The sequence below is a fragment of the Protopterus annectens genome, chromosome 3.part1, assembly GCF_019279795.1.
Source record: "Protopterus annectens isolate FY-2018-M chromosome 3.part1, PAN1.0, whole genome shotgun sequence".
In the NCBI taxonomy this organism is placed as follows: domain Eukaryota; kingdom Metazoa; phylum Chordata; order Ceratodontiformes; family Protopteridae; genus Protopterus; species Protopterus annectens.
In genome coordinates, this window is record NC_056732.1 from 449,862,520 (window position 1) to 449,881,660 (window position 19,141).

At 41.3% G+C, this 19,141-nt stretch overlaps 1 protein-coding gene across 1 annotated transcript in view; it reads left to right on the forward strand.

Annotated features, from left to right (window-relative positions):
- PRKAG2 (protein kinase AMP-activated non-catalytic subunit gamma 2) overlaps nucleotides 1–19,141 on the forward strand; it is a 3,182,689-nt gene that overhangs the window by 1,834,584 nt on the left and 1,328,964 nt on the right.

A 19,141-nucleotide genomic window follows, 5' to 3' on the forward strand; every position in this document is an offset into this window, starting at 1 on the left:
TCTTCTAACAGCCATGTGTCTGCTGTCAATGTCGCAGAGATATGCAGACTTCTGTACAGAGAAATTGCAGACTTCTGTACTGAAAAATGGCTGTCCTCTTTTGTTGCAGGTATGGTGATTTATCAGTTGCCGTGCCTTCCATTTCTAATGTATAAATCGTATCCTGCAACTGCATGTGCACCTTTCCTTTAATAGACTTGATAACGTATTCTTACTCCATGCCCCTGGTTTTAACTCTGCAGAGCAATGAACCTTGTCATTTTAAATACATATTTTGAGGATTTTCTCATTGATGACTTGTCATCAAAGCACAGTAGATGTAGGCATTTTGAGAAGCTAGTAATAGGTACCCTGTAGTATTTCGCATTCTTCATACCTGACCAGCATACCAGTGGTTGCCTGAAGTTTACAATTAAATAAGTAGAAGCGAGGAAGAATGCCTTGCACAGGCTCCCAGCTTGCCCAGATCTCAGATACACATTACACACAGATTAGCTAGGTTAGTCCCACTACATCCATAGCATCTTTTCATCGAGGGCCCAGTGTAGTTGGAATGGGGGGATTTTCCTCCACTCTTTCTGTACATGCCATAGTATATTTCCCAACCTGCTAAATTATACCAGCTTTGCCAAAATGTGCCCTTTGTTTAACCTTAGGAATGTAGCACTCCCCATCCATTGCTGTACTGTAATGTCACTACTGGCACATGAATTCCTACATTTGGTGTGGAGATGGATCTTTTTGCTTTCTGATCTTCCTAGTATCAGAGTAAGGCGTGCACTTTGTTATTGGTATTGATAACTGCAAATTGTACCTGTAATTTTATGGCACATGAATTCCTACATTTGGTGTGGAGATGGATCTTTTTGCTTTCTGATCTTCCTAGTATCAGAGTAAGGCGTGCACTTTGTTATTGGTATTGATAACTGCAAATTGTACCTGTAATTTTAAATCTCAACCCAATTCTCCATGAATATTATTTTTATCTGGTATTTTCACACTTTAATGTTTACATTATGCCAATGACAGTCTCTCTTCTGCACAGTGGCTCGTCTTGTAAAGATCATCATAGTGTATTAAAATGGGTTAACATCTATAATCCAAAGTCTGGAAGAACAATATAGAAAATAATGAAATCACTGTAAATCATGTATTTTTTCAATTGAAACATGGTGTGTGCAGAATTTGAAAATTGGGAAACCTCGCCGCATACATCTTTGCAGCATTAGCAAAACTGCCCTGCATCCTCCTCAAGCCATCCATACTAGAAACACTAAGTCTGAAGTTGTGCTACACTGGAGACTTTTTTTGTTAGCAAAAATGAATATCTATTTTTTTTTAAACATTTTTATTAAATTTTCCATTAGGATACAGACAAACCTACATTAATTGAAAAGAAAGCAAACCATGTTAACATTTTTCCATTTACATAAATTGTATGTCACATTCGTTGGTTTTAATTCTTTATACAGTGGATGTAAAAAGTGTACACACCCCTGTTAAGATGCCGGGTTTTTGTGATATAAAAAACGAGGCCACAATAAATCATTTCAAAACTTTTCCCACCTTTAATGTGACCTATAACCTGTACAATTCAATTGAAAAACAAATCCTGTTAGGGGAAAAAATATAAAAAATGTACAATAAGTTGTTTACGTAAGTGTGCACACTCTTACACTAATACTTTGTTGAAACACCTTTTGATTTAATTACAGCATTCAGTCTTCTTGGGTACACACCTGCCATCAATTAAGAGACTCTGATTAACCCCAAATAAAGTTCAGCTCTCATAGTAGGATTTTCCTGACATTTACTCAGTTGCCTCTTACAACAAAAGCCATGGTTCGCAGAGAGCTTTCAAAGCATCAATCTCATCAGTCAGGAGAAGGGTACAAAAAATTTCCACAGCATTGGATATACATACCATGAAACACAGTGAAGACAGTCATCTAAAAGTGGAGAAAATATGGGACAACAGTGACGTTGCAAAGAACTGGATGTCCCTCCAAAATTGATGAAAAGATGAGATAAAACTGGTCAGTGAGGCTGCCAAGAGATCTACAGCAACACTGAAGGAGCTGCAGGAATTTCTGACAAGTAATGGTTGTGTCCTACATGTGAGAACAATCTCCCATATTCTCCATATGTCTGGACTATGGGGTAGGGTTGCAAGACAGTAGCCTTTTCTGACACACACAAACATCCAGGTCCGGCTAAAATTTTCAAAACAATACATCAAGTCTCCCAAAAGCATGTGGGAAAATGTGCTATGGTCTGATGAGACCAAGGGTGAACTTTTTGACCTCTATTCCAAAAGGTACGTTTGGTGCATAAACAACACTTTGCATCACCAAAAGAACACCATCCCCACGGTGAAGCATGGTGGTGGCAGTATCATGCTTTGGGGTTGCTTTTCTTCTACTGGAACTGGGGCTTTTGTCAAGGTGGAGGGGAATTTGAACAGTTCCAAGTACCGGTCACTTTTGGCCCAACACATTCAGGCATCTGCTAGAAAGCTGAAGATGGAGGAATTTCACCTTTCAACATGACAATGACCCCAAGCATACATTCAGATCAACAAAAGAATGGCTTCACCAGAATAAAATTTTGGAATGGCCCATCCAGAGCCTAGACGTAAATCCAATAGAAAATATGTGGGGTGACCTGAAGAGGGCTGTGCACAAGTGATGCCCTTACAATCTGACAGATTTGGAGTGCTTTTGCAAGGAAGAGTGGGCAAATATTGCCAAGTCAGTATGTGCCATGCTGATAGACTCCTACCCAAGAAGACTGAATGCTGTAATTAAATCAAAAGTTGCTTCAACAAAGCATTAGTTTAAGGGTGTGCACACTTTTATGCAATCAGCTTATTGTATGTTTTTTATATTTTTCCCCTAACAGATTTATTTTTCAATTGAATTGTACAGGTTATAAGTCGCATTAAAGGTGGGAAAAGTTTTGAAATGATTTATTGTTGTCTCATTTTTTTTTATATCACAAAAACCTGGCATTTTAACAGGGGTGTGTACACTTTATATCCACTGTATAATGGTGGAATGATACTGCGGTGGTGGTGCTGCGGTAGCGTTGTCGCCTCACAGTTAGACGTTGCCTGTTCGATCCTCAGAGCATCTTCTGTGTGGCGACATGCGTGAACGGGCCTTCCTTCGTGGAAGGTTGTGCATTAGGCCTGGCAAGCCAGCACGTAAAACTCTACTGCCTAACATTAGTGGACCGGAGTTCCGCTGTGGTGACCCCTAACCGGGAAAAGCCGAAAGACGAACAATAATGGTGGAATGATAGTTTTAAACTGCTCAGTTCCTGCTTTCCTTTAAAACTCGCACCTCTTCCTGAACATCATTCTGCATGCATTGTTCACTCAATTTTCCTATATTTTCTGTGTGAGGTACTCCATCCATTTTACTAAAGATCCTTTCTCCAGTTTTTTTATTCATTTTACATTACGCTGTATTGCCAATACAGTTTGTTTAGAGTTTGATTTCCATTCTTTAGTAATTGCTTTTTTGGCAGTCGTCAGAATTAAATTTAATAAAGCCTTATATATAGACAATTCAGATCTTGTGTTCCAGTTGAAAAGAATCATTTCCTTAGTCATGGCTATTTTTGAACCCATTATTTCTGTCAGAATACTCTAGGGAATTTTTAAAATCTGCATCTCATTACACACCCAAAAAACATGCTCCAGGTTACCTCTTTCTTCCCCATCACACATCCAACATTTTATCTATTTGTGGAAAAAGTATTTGAAGTCTGTTTGGGGTATAAAAATACTAACATTTCCAAGCAAGAATTCTAAACCTTCTGGACTTTGTTCCATACTTGGGAACAGTGCTTGTCTACTGATGTACTATGTTCTTCATCTGTAAATATGTTGTAAGTAATTGCTATGTTAAATTGTTAATCGCTATGTAATCCAATGTAACTACTGTCTGTTTATTTTAACTGTGGAGCTTTTCTCTCCGGGCCTCCGCTGAAAATGGACTACGTCCAGTCAGACACTCACGGTCAACAAATGTAAATAAATAAAAGTACTGATGTTTCCCTTTTGTTCCCTTGATTTTGCAGTCTCTCTTCGCAATCTTTTCTAACTTTCTCTGATTTGATTCTTGCAGTTAATTCATAGGGCATATAAAATATTATATAGTATTTCCTTTTAATAGCTTCTGTACTAAATTCTAATAAAAACTCTACCAAGGCAGTTCTTGCACTTGGGATTCCCATGTCCCTTTCTGTTTGCCTATACTTTAATGTCAATCCTTTGTAGGGAAGGCAGTCTCTCACCTGCAGTGCAAATGTCTTTTGGCCTTATCTCACTTTTTATTACTTTTCCATCTCTAGGTATTTGCTCCTAATATGTTTTTTTTTCAGTAAATTGCAACCTCCACTTGCCTGTCTTCTGTTCCCCTACTTGCTGTCATCCCTATTGGCAAAAATCTAATTTCTCTAGTCTCATGTTGGCTTACTTCCTCGTATACTTTCTGCCATTTTATGAATATAATATTCTGTATGGTGGTGGTTCTCCTTAGGAATCTCTATCCAAAAGTAAGATTAATCTACAGCCTCATAGTTCATATAGGTGGTTTCCACAGGTATGAGTGTAAAGCCCCTCTGTTAGAGTGGGACAGGATGCTTTTCTTGCAGTAGTGATATCTCGCATATGAAAATGAAGCCTCAACATTGAGGGTAGGACAGGCTGCTTTGCTATTGTCCTCTGTAAATAAGACAATTATTGGTAATATTCTATTATCATTTATATAGTGTTAAAGTAGAAAACAAATTTCACACTATACAGTTCAGCAGAAAATAACATGCTTGTTTATTGCAAAGAAAGGCACATACATGGTAGACTAGGAAATAAAGGTCCTGTCTCCTTGAACAGCAGAATCATAAATTCTTTACATCTTTTTTGATTAAAAGCAACATTATTGTATCAGTCTTAGAACAACCATTGACCAATTAAAAATGAACACTATAGCATTAATTCTTCCAAGATCTCCTGACTTTGATTTTCCATATTAGGCACAAGTTCTGTATTCCATAAAAAAAATTTCTAGAACAAATAGAACTTGCTACACTTTTGCCGTACTATCATATTTCAAATTTGGCAGCAAGGAAGTTATCCGATACATAGTGAAAAATGCTCAAATCCATCTTGTAATGAAAATGCATTAAAATGAAATACATACTGTTAACAGTTTTCCTTCTCTGTATGCCTCACCCTTCACATTTCCCCCATCTGATATAGTAGAGCATCGCTCAAATGTTAAATTGCTTTTATGACTGGACATTGACTACAGACTGTCCCATGAGAGGACAATTTTTCACTTGCTATCAGACACACTTCACATACAATTTTTTTTTTTGTTTGTTTCTGACACCTACAGTTTTTATGAGGCTGATGTTCTTTGTGTTTCACTGTTGCAGTCATTACATTTGGGTTGTCTGCTTGCAGGTAGCCCTCAGCCGGCCTGATTATCAAAGTCTTGGGTCCTGCATCGGTTGCGGTCTCTTCTTCCATGACGTCAGGTAGTCAGGGGTATAAAGCATGCAGCCGACTCCATTATATCACTTTCTTGCCGTGCAGTGTCCGAAGCAGAAGCAGTTCGCAAGTGTCAGTCGGCTGACTCCTGAAAGTTTCGTTTTCAAGTTTCAGAACCAAAGTCTTCAAAAAAGCTAAGTACCCCGTTGGGGATCCTTTTTCTTGCTCTAAACCAATGTCCGTAAAAGTTAACAATTGTATTACTTGTGGAAAGCAAAATACCTCACAAAGATTTTAATTCGTACTGCATTCCTTGCTTAGGCCCAGACCACGACATCCCTCGCTGTCGGTTTTGTGCCTTATTCAATCCTCAAACTATTTGTCGTCAGTTCATTTTAGCATCAGACTATTTCGGTACTCTGTTTAATTATCCAGAAATGGCTTCGGTAAGCCATCCGACTACCGACATTCCAAAAAAAATGTAAAGATAAAGACCGAGACAGACCGCATAGGTCCAAAGCTGCCAACGACACTTCCATTAAGCTAGTCGCCAGTTCGCCGTTACTCAGTGAGGCGCTTTCACAGCCCTTGATACCCGCTACTTCAGATTCGCAGGCCTCTACTGAGACCCATTCGGAGTTCGGTATGCCACGAGGTGCTTCTTCGACTATGGAACATGCAGATGTCTCTGCCTTGGATGGGTCTGGAACTGGTGTGCAGGCACCGGCTTCTGAGGGTGTATTCAGGCCTACTGACTTGCATATCAAACCGATGCCATCTTCTTCTTCAAGGCCTGAAACTCGATCCACGCCTAGAAAACTGACGTCCAAACCACATGGTCAGGCCCATATGCCTAAAAAAACAAATTATAAGAATGGCTGAAGACCTTATTACTCTAATTAGGGGAAGCTAGCCTTCTCCCTCTGAGACCTAGAACTGATGAACAGGATTTGCCCTTATCTGACTATGAGGATTCTGATGCAGAGGACTCCATTCCCTCTGCTTCCTCTCCAGAAGATTTCCCTTTTGGTGAAACTTTGCACACTCTTATGGAGCATTTCCACTGGGAAAGCCAGGATTACTCTGACTCCAAAAAGAGGCTTAGGGAATTCTTACTCCTACCTCAACACTATGCTATCCCTCCTGTACTGGACATTGTAGATGATGCCTTCTTGGAAGCCTGGCCCCAGACACTTTACCTCCTGCTCCCAGGAAACCTGACTGGTATTACAGAGTACCTGACTCTCTCACAAGTTCGTCTTTAAGAATCCTACTGCGGACCCAGAGACCATTTCTCAGGGACCCAAAGGCATTAAGGCTACTACTGCCAAAAACCCTACCCCCCCCCCCCCCGATAGAGATTCCAGGGCCCTGGACATATGGGGTAAGAAGGTATACACTTCAGCCACTTTGGCCATTAAGGCCTTAAACTGCCAGTTTCATATGTTAAAGTATCAGCAGCATATTATTGGATTACTTAAAACAGAAAATTATGTTGATTCCTGACTGTGCTGAAAATAAAGAATTGCAGGATTTAATGCATTCTGCTGAACAAGTTGGTGAACATACTTTGCAGTGTGGTTTTGACTCCTTAGAGGCATCTTGCTGTCACTGGGTCTGTTTTTTAGAAGGCATGCTTGACTTAAGAAGCAAACTTTGCCAGATCATGTTAAAGCTAAATTACTGGATGCTCCCTTAAACCAAGACCGCCTGTTTGGAAATAAAGCAGAAGAAGTACTTAAAAAGATGGAGGAAAAAGCTAAATGTATGCAAACTGTTAAAGATTTCCTGCAAGTACAGCCTCCCAGATTTAGTAGGCATTGGCCTTGTAAGAATTGGTCCTTTCCTGTCTCTTCCAGGCCTTCTCAGTCCAAACCAAGGAACAGCAGACCTCCTAGGCTACAGTCTCAAAGTACTCACCGGCCTAAGCAGTGGGGGGCTCCCACTTCCAAAGTTGGAAGTAGTAAGACACCCCCCTATGGTAAACTGTCACAATGACGACCTTAAACCTTCCAAGCCCTGCTCAACTGACTGCTCTTTTAGGGAGAAAGAGCGCCCTGCATGCAAAAAACTGGGAACTCGTTACCAAAGACAAATGTGTTTTAAAAATTGTCTCCCAAGGATACAGATTCCATTTCCACACCTTACCAACCCCAAACAGTTGGCCAGACCTACCCCCACATCAGTGGGCAGAGGCTCAACAGCAAGTTCTCTCCCTTCTAAGTGTCAGGGCTATTCAACCTGTCCCAGCAGAAGAAAGGGGACAAGATTTTTACTCAAGACTTTTCCTGGTACCCGGATAAGACAGCTCCTGGTGTCCTATCCTGGACCTCTCTATTCTAAACACCTTTTTGGTAATCCCAAAATTCACAATGCTAACACTTCAGCTGCTTCCTATGCTAGGCAAAGATGCCTGGTTGGCAACATTGGACTTATTGGGATGTGCAGGTAAGCTTCCTTTAAGGGAATCTTGCAGAAAAGACCTATGCTTCAGAGCAGGCTACATGCAATATCAGTTCTCTGCACTGCCCTTTGGCTTATCTACTGCGCCCAGGGTATTCACAAAGTGCCTAGCTCCAGTCTTTGCATTATGCAGGCAAATAAATATTCAGATATACCCATACCTGGACAATTGTCTAATTCAGGCAGAAAGCCAGGACATACTATTAAATCATCTGGCATTTGTAAAGAAACTGCTAACCTCACTGGGGTACACCATAAACGAAAAGAAAAATCACTTGGTGTCCTGCCAACAAATTGTATTCCTGGGAGCAAGCTTGAACACAACTTCCCAGATGGCCTACCTCACGCCAGAGAAACAAGTTTATTTGACAGCCTACTTCAAACTACTGGCCACAAAGACCCAGCTATCTGCAAGAAAAATACTGCAAGCCCTTTGGTTCATGGCTTCTTGCATCCTACTAATTCCATATGCAAGACTGCATATGAGGAAACTACAATGGTATCTAAAAAGCATATGGTGTCAGCATTCTCAGGACCTGGAATCAATGATTCCGATCATTCCTTGTATAAAGACAGAGTTCCTTTGGTGGGCAGAGGCCTGCTACCACAACAAGAGACTGCCATTTACTCTACCCCCTGCCGCCCAAACCCTAACGGGCACATCAGACTATGCATGGGGGGGCTCACTTGGCAGGGCAGTGCATTCAGGGCAAATGAAACCAGAGTCAAATGCACCTGCATATCAATCAAAAAGAAATGTTAGCTGTACAGAATTCTCTGACAGCCTTCAAGGACCAAATTCTTCCAGGACAATTTATTGGTAAAGACAGACAACACCACTGTTATGTGGTACATAAACAAGCAGGGGGGGACCCACTCATACCCTCTCTGCAGACTAGCCAGGGCTCTGTGGAACACAGCCTTGAGCTACCAAGTGCACCTACAAGCTCAATTCCTGCCAGGCAAGCTAAATTCCACTGGCAAGACGACCTAAGCAGAAATCTCATGGACCCACACGAGTGGAAACTGGAACCAAAGATATTCAACATTTTGAGAAACTAATGGGGGAGCCCAGAGATAGACCTGTTTGCCTCCCCCAGAACTACCAATTGGACAAATTCTGCACAAGGACTCCCCACAGACAAGCTTGGAAAGTGGATGCCCTGTCCTTCACCCGGGAAAGCCTCTCAGTTTACGCTTTTCCCCCCTCTGCCTCTCCTATTGAAAGTTCTACTAAAGATCAAACAGGACAAACCAAGGACAATTCTCATTGCATCAGACTGGCCACGCCAACACTGGTACCCCCTCTTGCGCAGTATGTCACTGCTGGAACCATGGCACCTGCCTCAGACCCCTTCCCTGCTGTCCCAGCAGGAGGGCCAGATTATGCACCCCCAGCTTCAAACCCTGAACCTTGCAGCCTGGCTAATTACCTGAGCTCTCCAATACCTTCCCTCAGTAAGCAAGTGCTGGATGTCATTCTGGAGGCAAGGAGGCCTAGTACTAGAAAATCCTATGCTGAAAAGTGGAAAAGATACTGTTCCTGGAGCCAAACTCTGGGGATGGGCACAACAGTGCCCAGCTTACCGCATATTCTTCAGTACTTAACAGAGATGCTTCACAAGGGCCTTTCCTTCTCTTCTATTAAAATTCATGCCTCAGCCATTTCAGTGCATTACAATACTGAAGCCACCCCTCTTCTCTCACCCCCTGCCGAAACAATTTCTCAGAAGGGCCAAAAATTTAAGACCACCCAGGAGAGCCCCTACTCCAGCCTGGGACCTTAACTTTGTATTGGAAAAGCTCACTCTACCTCGAGCCAGCTGCAACTGCAGAGTTGAAATTCCTTTCTTGGAAAACAGCCTTCCTTCTAGCCATCACTTCAGCAAGAAAAGTGTCTGAATTACAGGCCCTCATGGCAGTGGAGCCCTTCATCATCTTCCATGCAGACAGAGTGTCCCTCAGGACCAATCCTTCCTTTATGTCCAAGGTGGTATCCAGTGTGGCCCTTAATCAATCCATTCATTTGCCAACCTTCTTTTCTAATCCACAGGAGCAAATGAGAAGGAATACTGCAATATTTGGATGTGCACAGACACCTTAGATTTTATTTGGACAGGACTAAGCCTCTCAGAAAAACTGAACAGCTGCTGGTTGTCTTTGCTGCAAGGGCAGAGGGGAAGGCCATTTCAAAGCAAACCATTTCTAAGTGGATAGGTCATTGCATTCATTTCTGCTGTAAGCACTATGGAAAACCTACCCCACAGGGGATAAGATCACATTCCACCAGGGCTGCATCTACTTCAACAGCTTTCATCAGAGGTGTTCCTACCAGGGACATCCTAGAAGCTGCTACCTGGAGTTCTGTACATACCTTCACCAAGCATTTTACCACTTGCCTATTTTTTTCTAAATCCAGAGCTGGTTTTGCCACTGCAGTCTTGCAGGGCCTAATAGCTGGTCCTAATGCTCTCTAATTGCTTCCTCCCTTCCTTAGCTTTGGGAATCTACCCAGATTTAATGACTGCAACAGTGAAACACGAAGAACATAGTACAGTTGTGTACACTTACCATAAATGTAGATGTTCGAGTGTATTCGCTGTTGCAGTCCTGGTTACCCTCCCTCCAGCCCCCTGACTTCTATTGGCTATACTTCTCTTCTTGTTTACTGTATTTAAGCTTTCTGGTGTATTTGCTTTTTGTTGGAGGTGTAAACTTGTATATAATTGCTTCCCATTATGGGGGCACCTGACATCTGGGGCAAGAGAAACTGATGTAATGGCGTTTGCTGCATTCTTTATACCCCTGTCTTCCTAACGTCATGGAAGAAGAGACAGCAACCGATGCAGGACCCAAGACTTTGATAATCAGGCCGGCTGAGGGCTACCTGCAAGCAGATAACCCAAATGTCATGACTGCAACCGTGAATACATCTACATTTATGGTAAGTGTCCACAACTGTACTTTTCAGAAAGTCTTGTCTTAATGGAATAAAACACAATCTGAATACTGTAAATGAGTTTCAGTTGCGAGTTTTCCATTTCCACATTTGTATAAATGGGTTATATGGTAATATACTAAAATCTTGCAGTACTTTATTTTCATCCTGTAACGTACTATCATTTTTATCTGATGTGGTCAGTGGCATTGATGTAACCGGAGTCATTTGTAAATTGACACTTCTGGATTTTAATAGCTTTAGAATGCAAACTTAACAAGAATAAAATAAGGCTAATAATAAGATTATATCTATGAGCATAAAAAACTTCAAAATACTTCCTCCCAATGTGGAGAAAAGATAAGTTAGCCATGTCCATTGGGAACTCTCAGTTTCTTTAGCATGTGAAAGTTCAGCATCTTTTTGAATTATTTCTAGGTGACTATGAATAGCATCTGTATTATCAGGAGTAATTAAGCAGTGCATTGATGAATGCTTATGTACCCCCTTTAGAAACAAGGGTGAAATCAAGTGTCATTTGATTCTGTAACACCACACAGTGCATGACGGTCATCTCTTGAGTAAGTTAAGTTAAAATTTCTAAAGGCTTTCTCATTTGAACCTTGGCAGTAGATGATTGTCACTGTTGAATAGACACCCCGATTCCTTGTACAAAACCTGGAAAAAGGGGTTGTGAATGGCTGGATGGCTTTTGAAGAGTATTATGATAAACCTAGGAGGCATGTATTTTTCCAGCTGGGTTCAGAATGTCTTTAATGCCTGTCCTGCAATTAGCATTATGAATTTTTCCTTCAGGTAAAACCACTATATGTCTTATAGCTGGTGTAACACGGCCTATAACAACCAGACCAGTCTGTAGTTAATCAGGGTTAAGCCTGGTCTCCAAAAATATAGTAATACTCTTGCAATACTGCCATACCCTGACCTCTATCCCCATCATAAATTCTCCAAGTGAAATTGCAGACAAGAAAGCGTTCCATGTTTATGACAAACATGTTCTTTAGCAGTCATTTATAGTTGGAGTGGTATTACTAGAAAGGGGGTAGCAGTCATTTATAGTTGGAGCGGTATTACTAGAAAGGGGGTAGAAACATGTTTAGCCTTTTGATTTTTAGTGAGAAAAATGCACGAAATGCAGTCTGAAGCTCTATATCAGTCACTGGTATAGGAAATGTAATACCCTATCACTTGTGGTAAGTATGTGGACACAAACTCAGCAGTCAGTAATATTGAGTGTCTGTGCATAGGTGTACAAGGAATAAAGTATTAAATTTAAGATGCCATTCAGGTGTTTCAGATTCTGTTTTAACCAAATGCTTGTCTCTATTCTCAGCAAAGCATGCATATCTAGTAAGAAGTTCCAGTGGGTGCAGATGATGTCTTCATATTTCTGGATGGCAAGAACAAGCAAAATAAAATAATGATGAAAATCACAGTAGCTGTTCCACTGGTAGGTCCATAAGGAAAATGAACATGTTGGGGTAGGACAGGGTTTTGAAGAAACTGCAAATGTAGGTTTTGACTTTTGTTCATAGCCCATGCTAGATTCACCAAATTATTTCTGACCAAACACATCAACTGCAGATGACTTTACAAATAAATTCTGTTTGGATGACGCATCATTTGTCAGTGTCCAAAAGTCATGGTGAATAGTTGATGTTGGATTCAGAAGTAAGGAAAAAAAAAACTCTTGATACTGAAGAAGAGTCAGTAAAGTTTTACTTCAGGCTAGGATGAAGTATTGGAATTGCATGATTTCACTTCCTGGCCTGGTACAAAGGGTGACTCTGCTACATTCACTTTCGGATTTAGTTTGGATGGCAGACGATTCACAGTCCATTCCATATTTGGTCTAGATGAAAAAATGTCATTTGCTGTCCCTTGTGGATGTAACTGGTGTCCCTGGTTTTTCATCTGGTTCTTCTGGCAGTAGGTTCTGCTCATTCATGTGTAATGAAATCAATGGAGTCTTGGTTGCACTTGTCATGTGGGAGGGCCTTCTTGACATGTGACACAGATACAGGTAGGGAGGCCTTCACAATGGATGACAGTAGCAGTTGTGAGCAAAACGAAGTAGGGTCCCTTCCATCTAGGGATGAGTGTCTCTCTTTTGGAGGGCAAGCTCCCGAAGCAGGCTGCAGTTCATGACTTTCTTGTTCCATAAGTCATTGTCCTGCATGCAGAACAGATTTATATTTCTGCAAGACAGAACAAAGAGATTTACAGTAAAAGAGAATGGATTCATCAGCGTCTTGTATTTATAAATTCTTGGGGGTGGTGTAGTAGGGGCATTCTCATGGTGTCTTCCCATAAAGATTTCATTGGGGACAATCCTCTAATGGTACAAACTCCACTTCTCATACTGCATAAAACAAAAGGGCAGAGCCTCTGCCCAAGACAGGTCTCCTCACAAACTTCAGCTATCTGATCATGATGGTCTGATTAGCTTGTTCTACTACTCCTGAGGCATGTGGTCTGTAGGGACAACAGTACTGCAATTTCACATTCAGAGTTTTAAAAATTTGCTGTATTACTTGACTACGAAAGTGAGTGCCCTGATCTGATTGAATGCAGGAAGGGACCACAAATCTCGGGAGTAATTCTTCTTTTAGCTACTGTCTTTGCATCATTCTTTACACAGGGATATGTCTGTACCCATCCAGAAAAAGTACCAACAACAACTAATGCATATCTAAATTTCTACACTTGAATAAGTTTAATAAAACCCCACTGTGTGGAACAAAATGGCTCCCAAGGCTTTTACAGTATTTGAGTAGGTGCAGGTTCATATTTAGACACATTCCATTCTGAGCAAACTTCACAAGTATTTACAAAATGTTGAGTGACTTCTGAAAGATCAGGGGAATGCCAGTCCTTGGAAATCTGCTTTACTAAAGCAGTTTTGTCTAAATGAAAGGGTAAATGGTAGGCTTTGACCAACTGTGTTAAGAAATATTATGAAGCTGTTGACTGTCTGAGTGGTGCCACAAAAGGTCCAAAGAGTGGCTACAGCTATCTTTTATCTGCCTCATTCTCTGAGTCCTCTGTCTGATTCTGAAAAGATAACTCTTGTAAAGAAAAATCATTGTCTGTTCAATGCAATTGCTGCAAGTCTGAACAGGATAAGACAATGCTGCTCGTCTTGCCACCATATCTGCAAAATTGTTTCCTTTGATTATAAAAGAACCATCACTTCTATGTATGGCATGTTTAACCACAGCTGCCTTTCTTAGTAATAATAAGGCATTTAATAAATCTGTAACATAAACTGCATTTTTAGTAACAGCTTGTGCTGAAGTCAAATAACCTCTCCTTTTTTCCTTGTCCCAAAATCATGAACTACTCTGTAAGCGTAAGGTGAATCTGTGAAAATTGTTACTGATTGATCTTTGCCAATATTACAGGCTTCAGTAATAGCTACAACTAATGCTACTTGAGCAGACACATTTCCATTTAGTTGTCCAGTTAGCAAAATTCTGTCTTGTCTACAAATGGAAAAGGCTGCTGAGTTCACTGTTCTCTTTGAGCACAGGAGTCATCAAAAAAAAAATTAAATCTGGATTCTGCAATGGAGCGGAAGTACAGTGTTGATAACTGCATAGTTGTGAGGTTCTCCTTCGTCTGCTGTAGGAATTAAAGATGCAGTGTTGCGTAGTAGATGTCTGTAAAGAAGGGTTATTAAGTAAAGACCTCTCCTATTTTGACAGTCATGCTGCAGATAATGCCTCTACGGAATTCAGAACTGCCTCGTAGGTCTTGTGCCCGACATTTAGGACAGCAACCATTTCCACTAAGTGCACCATTGTGGCACCCACCTTAAGGCAGTGGGGGAGGGCTGCTGCTACAAGATCAAGATTTGTACTTAAATAAACAACCATTATTTTCTGCACTGTGCTAATAATTCTAATGTTACTTTATTCCTTTTATAGGTTCATAAGTATTTACTAGGTTAAGGACCCCAAGGGCCTTTTTAAGCCTAGCCAGCCATGCATCCTAAATCTCTTGACAGTTTCTCGTACCATTGATAGTGTAAGCAGAGGCTTGGGAAAGGAACCATTTACAGGTTTTCTGTGTCCATTAGAGGTTTAGGTGCCAAACCAGGGATGAATTTCCTGTTCCCCATCCAGTTGTCCCAAGTTACACTTGAACCGGGTTAGGGAGGAACTTTGCTTCACGTGGATGGGGAGCCTGTTCAGAGAAGTAGTCTCTGGGATACATACCTGTCTCTCCAACCCCTCCTACTTGCATCACAATCAAGGTTTAAGTCTTTAGAATGGATAATTCTGGTGGTGTTTGTTTTGCAGATATGCAGGAAGTCCATCAAGGTGGGATCTGATAATGCTTGTATGCCAGGCATAGACAGAATACACAAATAGAGCCTTGAGGCAGTCTGGTCAAGATGTGTTACTTACACCCTATATTCTTTTAGTGAGGAACCTCAGTGGACATTCCAGTTTTTTTGACGTACCTGGTTAGGTACATACCAAGGGGGCATGGTGCTCAATGATAGGTTTAGTGAATGCTGAATATAGTGAAACAATGACTTCTTTGGACCTAGATGCCATACCTTTATTTATGAGTTGCACAACATAGAATGATTTTTTTCTCACTTCTGTAGACACGTGATGCACAAAAGCTAGATTACTGTCTTTGTGTCCCCAAGACCCCGACTAAAGGGTCAGCTGTTAGAGGTGTGTTGTCAATATGATAAGTTTCCAGTGATGGATAACTTTCCCGAAGGATGCTGTTATGCATTTCTCTGCATTTAGCTATAGTCAATGGCTCTGATACCAGTTATTTGTCTGACAGACCTTTGTGGAGAATATTTGTGTTTGTAGGAGATTCTGTGACTGTTACTAATTTGCAATCATCTGCAAATTTAGTCAGCCAAAAGCCATTGACATTGGCCTTGATTTCAGAGAAGTAAATGTCAAAAAGGAGTGGTCCCAGGTCCGATCCCTGAGGGACTCCTTTTGACTGGCCTCTTTGTAGAGGTGGACGCCCCATTTCTGACTTCCAGGATTCTGTGAGCCATCTGGTTGTCCACCGGGTGGCATAAGCATTTATACCTGAACTCTTGAGTTTATCAACAGTGCCTGAGTATTGTCAAATGCCTTGCCTAGGTCAAGGTAGGCAGTGTGAACAGTTTTGCCCTCCTCTATTGCTTTGACTTTATCAAAGAAATCCACCAGGTTGAGTAGATGTGACTTGCCCTTGAAACCAGATTGGGCTGGGTCCACTGTCTGGAGGTTTCCTGTGTCATTATTTTTCTTTTCCATATTAATTTTTTCCATGGCTTTGCATATAAGACTAGTGAGACTTGTGGGTCTGTAGTTGGCCCACCTTTGTGCAGGATGACTGTTGCTGTTATCCATTCATGAGGCACGATGCCTGTTTGGTAGCTGCAGTTAAATAGCAACTCCAAAGGGCCTGATGGGTCATGTTTCATGTTATTTAGAAGGTGTCCTGGGATATTGTCTGGGCCCATTGATGCAGTGTTCTTGGTCTTAGAGCATTAAGGACCTGTTCCCTAGTGACAGTAGGGGGAATTATATTTTATGGTATTTCCTAAGGAAAGGTTGATGGGGAGAGAGGGGTAAAGTTGGAGCTGAATTTGTTGGCCAGTAGGTTTGCTGTACCTTTTGGCTCGGTGTAGGTGGCTCCATTAACAATGAGCTCTGCACACAATCGTGTTATCGCTTTTGAGGTTGCAGACATAGCTAAAGAATGTCTTTTGATTGTACTTGGTCTGGGTGGCCAAATTAAGCTGACAGGTGATCGACCCCCAGCTGGGAAAAAGCCAAAAGAAGAAGACTTTATTTGTCCTCTGAGTTGTTTTAGAGTGTTTTTATCATGCTGGGTGTTGCACCACCTAATTTTTGCCATGGTTTTCTTCTTTCTGTTATACAGCCTATCAATACCGTTATTCCAGCAGGGTGGCTTCTGGGTGTTTTTTTTTTTTTTTTTTTTTTTTTTTTTTTTTTTGGGGTTAGATCTGTACTTCTTCCTGGTGAGTAAGGCTGCCTCTGTACAGCTATAAATATGCTTGTATATGTTTTTTTTGAACAGTTCCCCATAAACCCAGGGAGCAGTGCTGCTTACAGGGGCTTGAAATTTTGCCAGGTTGTCCCTTAATAGTGGGAAGTTGGCCTGTGAGTAGTGAGTATTTCAGGGTTAGCTGGGGTTTCAGGTTTTATTTTTACTTCACAGTTGACCTTTTTGTTGTCTGACCTTAGCAGGGAAGACATTACACTAGGGGGTGTGCAGCACTGTTCCATATTAGTGAGGACCAAATTCAGTATGTTTGCACCCCAGTTGGTGTGTTTTATTTTATATTTGATTACCCACTCGGATCACCCCAGCAATCTGGTGCCCGATTTCAGCGGAGACCCGGGGAGAAAAGCTCCACATACATGACTATCATAAAAATACAAAAATTGTATTTTTAGACATTTATACATTTTAGACTGTGTATTGACAGTCTAGTCAAGGGATTTTGTGTTTACAAAACCCAGGAATCTCTTTGCCTGTATGTTTAGTATCATATATGATTCCCAGTTAATAGTGGGGTAATACGTCACCCATGAACATGGTTTTGGGTTGGATGATGAGTATTTCCAATAAGTTTAAGTACATGTTATGGGTCATAGAGTGGGACCTATAGCTTGCTAGGAAGTGGTAAGGATTTTGCTTGTGGTGATTTGAACGTGGAGAAGCTCAAGTACAACATCCTGTTTGACCAGCCTTGAGGTATATTTTTGATGTAAAGTGAGACACCTACACCTTTAGTCCCTGTCTATTATTATAGCCTTGCACTGCCGGTGTGCTGTCCTTGGTTTTAAACAGTCTCAGTGACTGCGCAGATGTCTGCATTCTCTAGATTGATGAGAGCTTGTTGGGAGGTGAGATTTTTAGTGTTGCACAGCAACACCTTTAGATTTTCTTGGTTTTGATTTGCTATGTTGGAAGTACTTTGTCATTGCCTACAAAAGGCACTATGGGGAGGACAGTGTTTTAGCTAATATTCATGAGCTTAGAGGGGAGAAGTGCATACCATCCGGGACAAAGCAGCCTGGTCTGTTGACCATCTCCTTCCTTACTGACAAATATTGCACCTCCTTAAAATGACACCAGAAGCTAAGCCAGTTATTATAGTCGGTCATCTTCTGTTTGTATTGTGGCATCATCCTTGCAGAAGGTAAAATGCTGCTCATTGCTAGGCTCATACCAGCCTTGGACACGTATTCTGAGAGCTCCATGATGCCTCTCTCAGTATAGTCTAGGTTGGTACATCTCGGGTCATTTGCACCCTCATGGACTGTAACTGAGTCATACTGGTAGTTGTTGTCCAATGACCCCAGTGTGTGTGTAATGTGGTGGATGCTGGCCCCTGATAAGCAACTGACTGTGACTTTTTCCTTGCCCTGGTGAGTGGGACATCAGTGTGTCTCACAATGGGGTCTCCACTGTCCAGAATGTTGGATTGTGTGATAGCTAGCCTAATGGACTTTGAAGTAGAGTATCTGTGAGATATGGCTGAATGTGTTGATGTGGGTGTTGAAAAGGTGCATTCAGGGTTGCTGAGGGTATTTGGTATGTGCATTTCATCTAGGAGGTCTTTGGGGTATAGAAAGGTTACATGTTTGTCTATGTGTCTGCTTTGAAGTGTGTGTGTATGTTCCTGACATCCTGAATGACTTTGAGTGTTATGTTAGAGCTTTACCTCCAGTGACATTGTGTAAATACATCTCTCGCATACCATATCCGTTTCTTTTGAGAATTAAATAGTCGTCAGTAGACCTGAAGCAATTTCTTCATTGCCTCCGGATGCCCATATATCCAAGTTGGTAATGAAGATGGTGGGAAAGCTCATATCCATAGCAACAGACCATTTTTTATTGATTTAGATGGTTGGAGTGAGACTATAAAGCAATGTCAGGAGTATCTGGTTTGCAACCCTGGGGGCAGTGCTTGTCACTGCAAGCTAGTTGCCCTGTGTGCAATTGGGTATTGGTGAAATTTAGAGTGCTTTTACAGGAAAAATGTCATCTGAAGGTGTCTGTCCAAACAGGGTATTACCAAACACTTGAGGGAACCCTGATTTATTGGTGAAGTATTTTGAAAGATATGTTGGACAGCGGCAAATCAAGTAATACTTGCTGAAAAGAAAGTATTAGCTTTGTCAAGAATGATGAAAAGAGGAGATTCACCTGAATGTC